The sequence below is a fragment of the Macaca fascicularis genome, chromosome 5, assembly GCF_037993035.2.
Source record: "Macaca fascicularis isolate 582-1 chromosome 5, T2T-MFA8v1.1".
NCBI classification, from domain to species: domain Eukaryota; kingdom Metazoa; phylum Chordata; class Mammalia; order Primates; family Cercopithecidae; genus Macaca; species Macaca fascicularis.
This window is the reverse complement of record NC_088379.1, coordinates 58,044,995-58,054,785: the sequence shown is the minus strand read 5'-3', so window position 1 is coordinate 58,054,785 and position 9,791 is coordinate 58,044,995. Positions and strand designations below refer to the sequence as shown.

Genomic DNA, 9,791 nt, shown 5'->3' with positions numbered 1-9,791 from the left:
GTGAGATATCTTGCTGTCACAGAGTTGAGAAATGAGCCAAAAATTGGAGTAGAATGTGGGGTCAAGAGGGAGACATATTTTAAAATAGGAAATACTAAAGGAAATACACTGATGGAAATGGTTGGCTAGAAAAGAGGAGGTGTTTACAGTGCTAGAGTCGTCCTTGGGGATAAGGTCTATAGCACAATGGCAAGGGAAACCTTGGATTGGTGTATAAACAATATATCCATAGTAACAGGACAGAAGGTGGAGAATATAGATTAAAACGGAAATTGATGGATCTGTGGTGGTAGGAATGTGTCGAAATTTTATCTCATTGCTTCCATTTTCTAATTTAAACAGGAAGCAAGATAACCATTGAAAGTAAGAACTGGGGAAGAAGTTTGATGAAAGTGGAGAAAGATAGATGTCTTAGAGTGCAGTGTGGGAAACTGAATGGGCCAGGAAAATGTAGTTCCAAGCATCAACTTCAGACACAAAAATGTCCAGAGGAGTGAGACTTGATAGTCTCTGTCTCTTTTTGAGGGCCTGGAAATCTTTTTTTGAAGCTTCCAGCCAACTGCCTATCAGTAAGGGTTAACATCTCTGAACATGTTTAGGTCTACCTGGGAAGGTGACCTTGGGTCTGCCTTCTCACGGCACTGTTCTCTTGGCAACTACCAAGTTAAGCTAGTTGAGGAATGTTTTGTGCTAGGAGCTGACTGCCTGCCTTGTTTGCTGTGAAATCCCCTATCTGTGGATCTGCACATGCACTGGGAGAGCTATGAACTGGCACCCAGACAGACAACTGATGAGAGGCCTACCAAGTGAAGCCAGGCACTTCAGTCTTCCTCAGGAGCTATATACACCCCAGGAAGGTGATGGAGGCCAAGAAAATGTATACATAGTAGCCTCTGAGCCTCCAGATAACATGAAGATACTATGCACTCCCTATTCCTGTATTGTATCACTCTGTAAAGTTAAAAAATGAAGTATTAGAATGAAGTCTGTTTTATGAGTTTTACTGGTAACCAAAACCTGTGACTGGTGCTGACAGGGACAGAATTGTATTTGAAACACGACTGGCATTCAAATCCTCAATTTTTATCTTCCTGTTTTATGGTCATAATTGGCTCACAGACCCATTTACTGGCAAACCTATTAATCTCAAAGGAAATGAGACCACCATGATTGCCTTGACTAATTGCAGTTAGTCGCTCACACTCCTGGCCTTGGTAGGTGAGTGGGCAGCACCTCTTAAAGCACACTTATTTGTTGGGATGAGTGATAGATACATAAACAAAACAAGGGTTATGTTAGGAAGAAGGAAACCCAAACCCTTGCTCCTACACTTTTAAATGTCTGAGCAAATTACAAAACTTCTAAGAATCTTAGTTTCTTCCTGGAGCTAATTATACCCACCTAATAGAGTTACTGTGAATATTAAAATTATTAATTTTTTTTTTTTGAGACGGAAGCTCTGTTGCCCAGGCTGGAGTGCAGTAGCACAATCTTGGCTCACTGCAACCTCCGCCTCCCAGGTTCAAGCGATTCTTCTGCCTCAGCCTCCTGAGTAGCTGGGATTACAGGTATCTGCCATCATGCCTGGCTAATTTTTGTATTTTTAGTAGAGAGTGGGTTTCTTCTTTTTTTTTTTTTTTTTTGAGACGGAGTCTTGCTCTGTCACCCAGGCTGGAGTGCAGTGGCATGGTCTAGGCTCACTGCAAGCTCCGCCTCCCAGGTTCACGCCATTCTCCTGCCTCAGCCTCCCGAGTAGCTGGGACTACAGGCGCCCACCACCATGTCCAGCTAATTTTTTGTACTTTTAGTAGAGACGGGGTTTCACCATGTTAGCCAGGATGGTCTCGATCTCCTGACCTTGTGATCTGCCTGCCTCGGCCTCCCAAAGTGCTGGGATTACAGGCGTGAGTCACTGTGTCCAGCCTGAGAGTGGGTTTCACCATGTTGGCCAGTCTGGTCTCGAACTCCTGACCTCAAGTAATCCACCTGCCTCGGCCTCCCAAAGGGCTGGGATTACAGACATGAGCCACTGCACCCGGCCTTAAATTTTTAATATACACATAAAAGTCTGCTTAGGCTGAGTTAGGCTGTAGAAACAAACAAGTCTCAAATTTCAGTGGCTTACCCAAAGGTACTTCTTGTACACATCCATATCCTTGGCATACCAGCTGTGGCTCTGCTCCAGATCTTCATTTCAAGACCAACACTGAAGAAGCAGCTTCTGGCCAGGCGTGGTGCCTCATACCTGTAATCCCAGCACTTTGGGAAGGTGAAGCCGGTGGATCGCTTGAGCCCAGGAATTGGAGACCAGCCTGGCCAACATTGCAAAACCCTCATCTCTAAAACAAACAAACAAAAAAAAAACAACTTAGCCAGGAGTGGTGGCACATGCCAATAGTCCCAGCTACTTAGGAGGCTAAGGTGGGAGGATCGCTTGGGCCCAGGAGGCAGTGATTGCAATGAGCAGAGATTATGCCGTTACATTCCAGTCTGGGCAACAGAGTGAAACCCTGTCTCAAAAAAAAAAAAAAAAAAAAAAAGGCAGCAACTTCTCTCTGGGAAAGGCAGGTCTTGTGACAGGCAAACGAGAGATGGCAGAATCTCACAGCGGCATTTATAGCTTCTGCTTAGAAATGGCATGATTTCCATTCACATGTCATTGACCAAAGCAAGTCATGTCCAAACTAATATCAATGCAAAGCATAATCCCATAAGTACACATCTGATATGGAGGGGCAGTGAAAATGTCAACAATAATATAATCTATGAGAGGATATAGAAGCATAACCAATAAATGTTAGTGTCCTTCACTTTCCTCTTTTCCCTTATTGGTTCCCCCTGAGAAACACAAGTGTACAGCATAGAGAGGCTGTGTGATGTCATAATTAAGAGTGTAGGTTCTGAGAACAGACTACCTGAGTTCAAATCCTACCTCTGCCATTTTCCAGCTGTGTGGCTCCGGACAAGTTATTTAACCTCTCTATGCCTCAGCTTCTTCGTGTGAAATGGCAGTTATAATAATACCAGTGCCACAGAGCTGAGGATGAAAAGAGTCCATGTAAGTGAAGTACATAGTACGTGGTAAGCCTTACACGAAAGTGTTAACTTTGTTATTGCTCTTGTCATTATTGAAGGAAACCTGTGGGAAGTCAAAAGAACTAATTTAAAATCTCAGCATTATAATTCTTTTTTTTTAGACGGAATCTCGCTCTGTCGCCCAGGCTGGAGTGCACTAGTGCAATCTTGGCTCACTGCAACCTCCGCCTGCTGGGTTCAAGTGATTCTCCTGCCTCAGCCTCCTGAGTAACTGGGATTACAGGCACGTGCCACCACGCCTGGCTAATTTTTTTGTGTTTTTAGTAGAGATGGGATTTCACCATGTTGGTCAGGCTGGTCTCCTGACCTCGTGATACGCCCACCTTGGCCTCCCAAAGTGCTGGGATTACAGGCGTGAGCCAGCACACCCGGTCGCATTATAATCCTAATAGTGATTTTAAGCAAGTTACATAATTTCTGCAAACCGCTTATTGCTTCGTCTGTAAAACTGGAATAACACTCATTTCTGGAGAGGCCACTTAGGACAATGGTTAAAAGCATGGACTGTGGAACTGGACTACCTTGGATCAAATTCCAACTCCACCACTTTCAAACTGTATGACTTTGGGCAAATTACTTAACTTCGATTTTATTATCCATAACACAGGGACAATAATCATACCTTACCTTCATAGGAATAGTATGAGAATTAAATGGATTAACAGTTGACATATAACATTGATAGAACAGTGCCTGGTGCTTAACAAAAGTTCGTTAACTCTTTGGCACATAGAGGAAGTGCTTCGTAAGTGTTAACTATTCTCACAGGCTATGAGAGGATTGGCTGTATGAACAGGCATGAAAATGCTTTATGAAAAGCAGTGGTCAGATGTGGAGACTCAGGAATCTGCAGTATAGAAGTCTATGGCTGTGTAATTAGCCTTAACCGGGCTTAGCATGTCCAGCCAGTGGCAAGCACTTTCTTCTGGAAGCCTGTCCAGTTCAGAGGGACCTCCTTAACTGCTTCCTTTAGCGGGGATGGGCTCTGGCTGCTGTGCTTGTACCTTATAACTTGTAGAAGCAAAAGCTGTTACTTCACCCTGTTTCCAACATGATTGAGCACTTTACAAATTCAGTACAAACAAAGCTTTGCACCCTGAGATAAACCAAAACCACCCCGACTAGTTCCGATCTCCAAAATAAGAAAAACTTGACTTATTTCTTGTAAACCTAAACTCCCTAACCAAAATAATTTTACGCCTGATTTTTGCTAAGGAATGTCTGAAGACACATCATAACCTTTGTGAAAATGCTAATCATGTGGGAATGGTGCTGTTTCCCCACCACAAGCTGGCCTATGTAACTATTATAATCTTTGGAATTTTGAGGGGTTTTTTTCCTTTAAATGTTTGTTTGGGGCCGGTCTTGGTGACTCATGCCTGTAATCCCAGCACTTTGGGAGACCAAGGCAGGCTGATCACTTGAGGTCAGGAGTTCAAGACCAGCCTGGCCAACATGGCAAAACCCTGTCTCTACTAACAGTACAAAAATTAGCCGGGTGTGGTGGGGCATGCCTGTAGTCTCAGCTGCTTAGGAGGCTGAGGCAAGAGGATTGCTTGAGCCCAGGATTTTGAGGTCACAGTGAGCCATGGTCATGTCACTGCACTCCAGCCTGGAAAACAGTGTGAGACCTTTTATATATATATAAAACGCCCTTTAAAAGCAGGCAATTAACATGGGCATTTTGTGCAATTTATAGTAATAGACTAAAATTTTTCTCATATTATCCACCAAGTTCCTGTTCTTGAGAGAGAGATATATATATACACACACACACACGTATATATATATATAATGTTTTTGTTTTCTAATTTGAAAAGTCTGTTTTTCCAAAGTCTAACTTCCTCTTTCTTTATAAGTAAACTGTATCTTTCCTTTTCTAAGTGTTTCTATCTTGGCTATAGTTGACTAGACTAGGGGAATTCATACCTGTATTCTTTTTCAGTCCGGTCTGGCGTCTTTAACCAGGAAGATGTGAGCTGAGAGGCTGTGGAGTAGCTGTCTTCACCAGATGGGTACAGAGAGAGGTAGAGAATGTGTGTCTGCAGAGTAGGATGAAGCAGAGACAAGGTGGGATGGGAGAGAGCCAGGGGCTGGAGGACAGCCCTACCACCAATACCCCCAACAGTTGCCATCCTATCCCACTTTTTTATTCACTTGGTAACACTAATTACTCTCTAAAAATATTTGATTATTTATTTATTTGTGTCTCTACACCCACAGGAATGAATGTAATTGCTATGAGGGCAGGAAGATTGTCTTTCTTACCACTGAATTCCCAGGACCTCAATCAATGCTTGGTATAGAGTGGGCACTCCATAAACATTGGCCAAATAAATGAATTCTATTTACGTGTTCACAATTGTAGGGGAGGAAAAAGTTATGTTCCTTCTATCCATCTTAAATTCATTGGCTGAGGCCCCAGTAAATTAGACTGAATAAAGATAGACTAATAAGATAAAAGTATGCAAATCGACTTAATACAAAATTGACATGTTGTGGGAGCCTTCACAAGGAAATGGAGACCCAAAGAAATGGTGAAACTCGGGCTTGATGAAGAGTGAAAAATCGTGGGAAAATGTGATAGGACAAAAAGGGGTATGAGCTAAGAGTGGTAAACTGGGGCAAGGCACATTCGCTCGGGTTCCTTTCAGCATCTTCCATCTTTGAAGATAAGGATGCTCCTTTTCTGTGGATATCGGGAGGACGCCTATCACATGAGGGTCTTGTAAACTGTTTCAAAGGAAGCTCAGAGAGTCCTTCCAGCACCTGCCATTTCTCAAATCCCTCAGCTTAAAATATTCAGTATGCCAGGGTGCCATATTTTGGGGTAGTATATTCTGAACCCTCCACAATCAAATTAAAATTTTGAAAGCTTCTGTCCTATTGTTTCAAAGATCTTGTTACCTGCTTTGAGTTATTGCGAATTTAGCAGAATTAGGGATATGAAGTCTGAGACTTTAAAAATAATAAGACTTTACTACATGGAATGACTTTTAGTGGAGCATCCCTTCAAGACAGCTAATAATGTGTGAAACCTCACCAACCATCATGCAGAATGATCTAGGATGATTTCTCCCAACCACTCCCATGGATTATAATGATGAGCCCTCAAAAAAAGGAGAGGGGGCTCTCGTGGTTTTTTCCTGTCTTTGTTATGAAATCCAAAGGCACATGATTGCTTGGTTTTATGTGTGACTTTTATGGAACATTATTTATCCAGAAGAAGTTTCCTTCAAATTGCCTTTACCTTCCAAAATATTCAAAGGAATGCCCTTTAAAAGCAGGCAATTAACATGGGCATTTTGTGCAATTTATAGTAATAGACTAAAATTTTTCTCATATTATCCACCAAGTTCCTGTTCTTGATAAATCTGTTTTGATCACAATAAGTATTTTTTCTTTCTTTTCTTTTTTTTTTTTTTTTTGGTGGTTGTTGTTTTTGAAACGGAGTTTCACTCTTGTTGCCCAGTTTGGAGTGCAATGGCACGATCTCGGTTCACCGCAACCTCCGCCTCCCGGGTTCAAACGATTCTCCTGCCTCAGCCTCCCGAGTAGCTGGGATTACAGAGATGAGCCTCCATGCCCAGCTAATTTTGTAGATATGGGGTTTCTCCATGTTGGCCAGGCTGGTCTCGAACTTCTGACCTCAGGTGATCTGTCTGCCTCGGCCTCCCAAAGTGCTGAGATTATAGGCGTGAGCCACCGCGCCCAGCCAAATATATTTTTCTAGTTAGGTATTTAATCTTTGTTAATATGGAGATAAGCAGTTTCCCATCTTAATTAAGGAGTAGTGTGGATCTGTATGGCTCATTTTTGTTTGATCTCCTCTAAATGAGAAATTTTTCTATGGGCTAAAATACGATTTAGTAAATTTAAGCACTCATCAAAATTTAAAAATAAATGTATTTATAGTGCCCATTTGTTTCCAGAGTTTCCTTGTTTTTGAGTTTTTTTTCCCGTGTGTGTGTGTGTGTGTGTGTGTTAAAGATACAAATAGACCATTTGTGAAGATACCATTGTTTTTAGAGAACTCATTTTCAAATGATGCAGCAGTATCTTCGACAATGTTTTATAAGCCCTTCTGATCTATATTTAGCTTTGTAGAAAATGTGTTCATAATGAGGAAGGCTCAAGGTGCAGAATATGGGGGTCAGTGGTAGCTGGGTCCTGTCTTCACTACAAAACCAAGGATCCTTGGTTTAAGTGTTCCACTGTATTTACATTTATTTGGGCAGAGAAATATTTGCCATGGCCAGGCATGGTGGCTCATGCCTATAATCCAAGCATTTCAGGAGGCCGAAGTGGGAGGATCACTTGAGCCTAGGAGTTTGAGTCCAGCCTGGGCAGCATAGGAAGATCCTGTCTCTTACAAAAAAAAAAAAAAAGAAGAAATTAGCTAGCTAGGTGTGGTGACACACCTGTAGTCCTAGCTACTTGGGAGGCTGAGGTAGGAGGATCACTTGAGCTCAAGAGTTTGAGGCTGCAGTGAGCTATGATTGAGCCACTATACTCCACCCCGGACAACACACACCCAGGCCCTATCTCTTAAAAAAAAAAAAAAAAAAAAATTCTTTTTATTTTAAAAATAGAAAAGTTTTCTTTATTTCCTCTTTTATGTAAATTACTTTGAGTTGTGTTCTCCATCTTTTTTCTTTATTCTGTTGGGACTCAGAAAACGCTACTCCAAAATGAAGTCCTCAGCAGCAGCTTCAGAAGCAAACATTTTTCTCTGACCTTCTGCCCTCCTGTCTCTCGGTCCCATTATCCCCCAAAGCTAGTGCTAGAAACTAGAATCCCTCTTTCCCAAGACAAGTCACAGAAACCAGAACACCTTTTCACTCTTAACTTTTCCTTTGCCTGTCTGTGTAAAACCTAGCCGTAAAGAAATTATCCGGCCAGTTGCGGTTGCTTGCACCTGTAATCCCAGTACTTTGGGAGGCTGAGGTGGGCGGATCACCTGAGGTCAGGAGTTCAAGACCAGCCTGGCCAATATGGCAAAACCCCGTCTCTACTAAAAATGCAAAACATTAGCCAGGCGTGGTGGTGGGTGCCTGTAATCCCAGCTACTCGGGAGGCTGAGGCAAGAGAATCACTTGAACCGGGGAGGCGGGGGTTGCAGTGAGCCAAGATTGCGCCATTGCACTCCAGCCTGGGCAACAAGAACGAAACTCTGCCTCAAAAAAAAAAAAAAAAAAAGAAAAGAAAAGGAAAAAACAAAAACCAGAAATTATCTGACCTACTTCGTTTGACTATAGGTCACAAGACCCCCATTCAAGGAAGGAATGTAGGAATGCTGCTCAGAGAAACCAAGAAGAATCTAGACAGACAGCCCTTGCTGGGTTTCCACTCAGTCTAGTAGCATTGGATCATGCCCTTTTGTCCAGTCATATTTCTACATGTCGTTCCATACTTTTGTTGAATGTAAGCGTAAAAATGGACACTGTCCCCTGTATCTTTGGGTCTTGGTCCTGAAGGCTCCTGTGCACATGTTAATAATAAATTTATATACCTTTTCTCCTATTAATCTGGCTCTTGTCCATGATTTTTCAGAGAACCTTCAGAGGGTAAAGAGGAAATTTTCCCTTGGCCCTGACAATTCTTTCTAACTTTCAGTAGTTTTGTATAATGCCTACACTTCTGTGATAATTTTGTAATTTTTTTTCTGGTTTTTGTTAAGAAAGGCAGTTACTTTTATTCAAATTGATTTGAAAGCATTCTAAGAAGTGATTTGTGGAACCTTGGATGAAAATGGACCCATTGTGAGTCACTGTTTTTGAATGTTTTAGTACAGCCTGTTACATAATAATTGAGTCATCATTCCACCAATCTGATTTTTTATCATTCTTTGTGTTTTATAAAACGGGGCTTTGGTCTTCGTTTTCTATCTTTCCTACTTTATATAATTGAAATTGCTCAGACTGATTAAATTAATATTACCAAGTGAGAGAATTGTACGTCTACACAAGTAAAAAGTCTTAGTCATTGTCAAAATAATGTTAGAATAGACAATGACCTTGGAAAATTGTTGTATCATAGATATCTGCACACTGAACTCTATTCCTGTTATTAAGGAAGTACAGATGGAGAAGGTTATCTATTTGGCATTTATTACTACATTAAAGTCTCACCAAGTACCTATTGACTATGTCTAAATTATGGTAATTTTTTAAAAGCCCTGAAATATAAATGTCTCCACTTGGGCACAAGCACATCCAATTGCCTTTAATGGAGATAAAATAACCATTAGGATCTTTTCCAAGCCCTTGAGTATTAGATGAAAATTTTTATAATTAGAGTGTGCAGCAATGGCTTTTAGTTTTGAAGTCTTTGCAGCCATATATTTGACTTTATTTATTTATTGGTTTTCAGACAAGGTCTCACTCTGATAAGAACAGATACTACACTTGGTCTTAGCCAAACGGCCAAGAAGCGATAGGGTCTCACTCTGTCACTGGGGGTGCAGTGGCACAATCACAGCTCACTGCAGCCTCAACCTCTGGGCTCAGGTGATCCTCCCACCTCAGCCTCCCAAGTAGCTGGGACTACAGGCACACCACACCAAGCGCAGCCAATTTTTCTATTTTTTGTAGAGATGGGGTTTTTTCATGTTACCCAGTCTGGTCTCAAACCCATGAGCTCAAGCAATTCTTCTGCCTTGGCCTCCCAAAGTGCTGGGATTACAAGCATGAGCC

General features: G+C 41.7%; 1 pseudogene; it reads right to left on the bottom strand.

Moving 5' to 3' along the window:
* Positions 1-9,417: 9,417 nt before the first annotated feature.
* LOC123573836 (U2 spliceosomal RNA) lies at positions 9,418-9,533 on the bottom strand (annotated as a pseudogene).
* Positions 9,534-9,791: the final 258 nt, after the last annotated feature.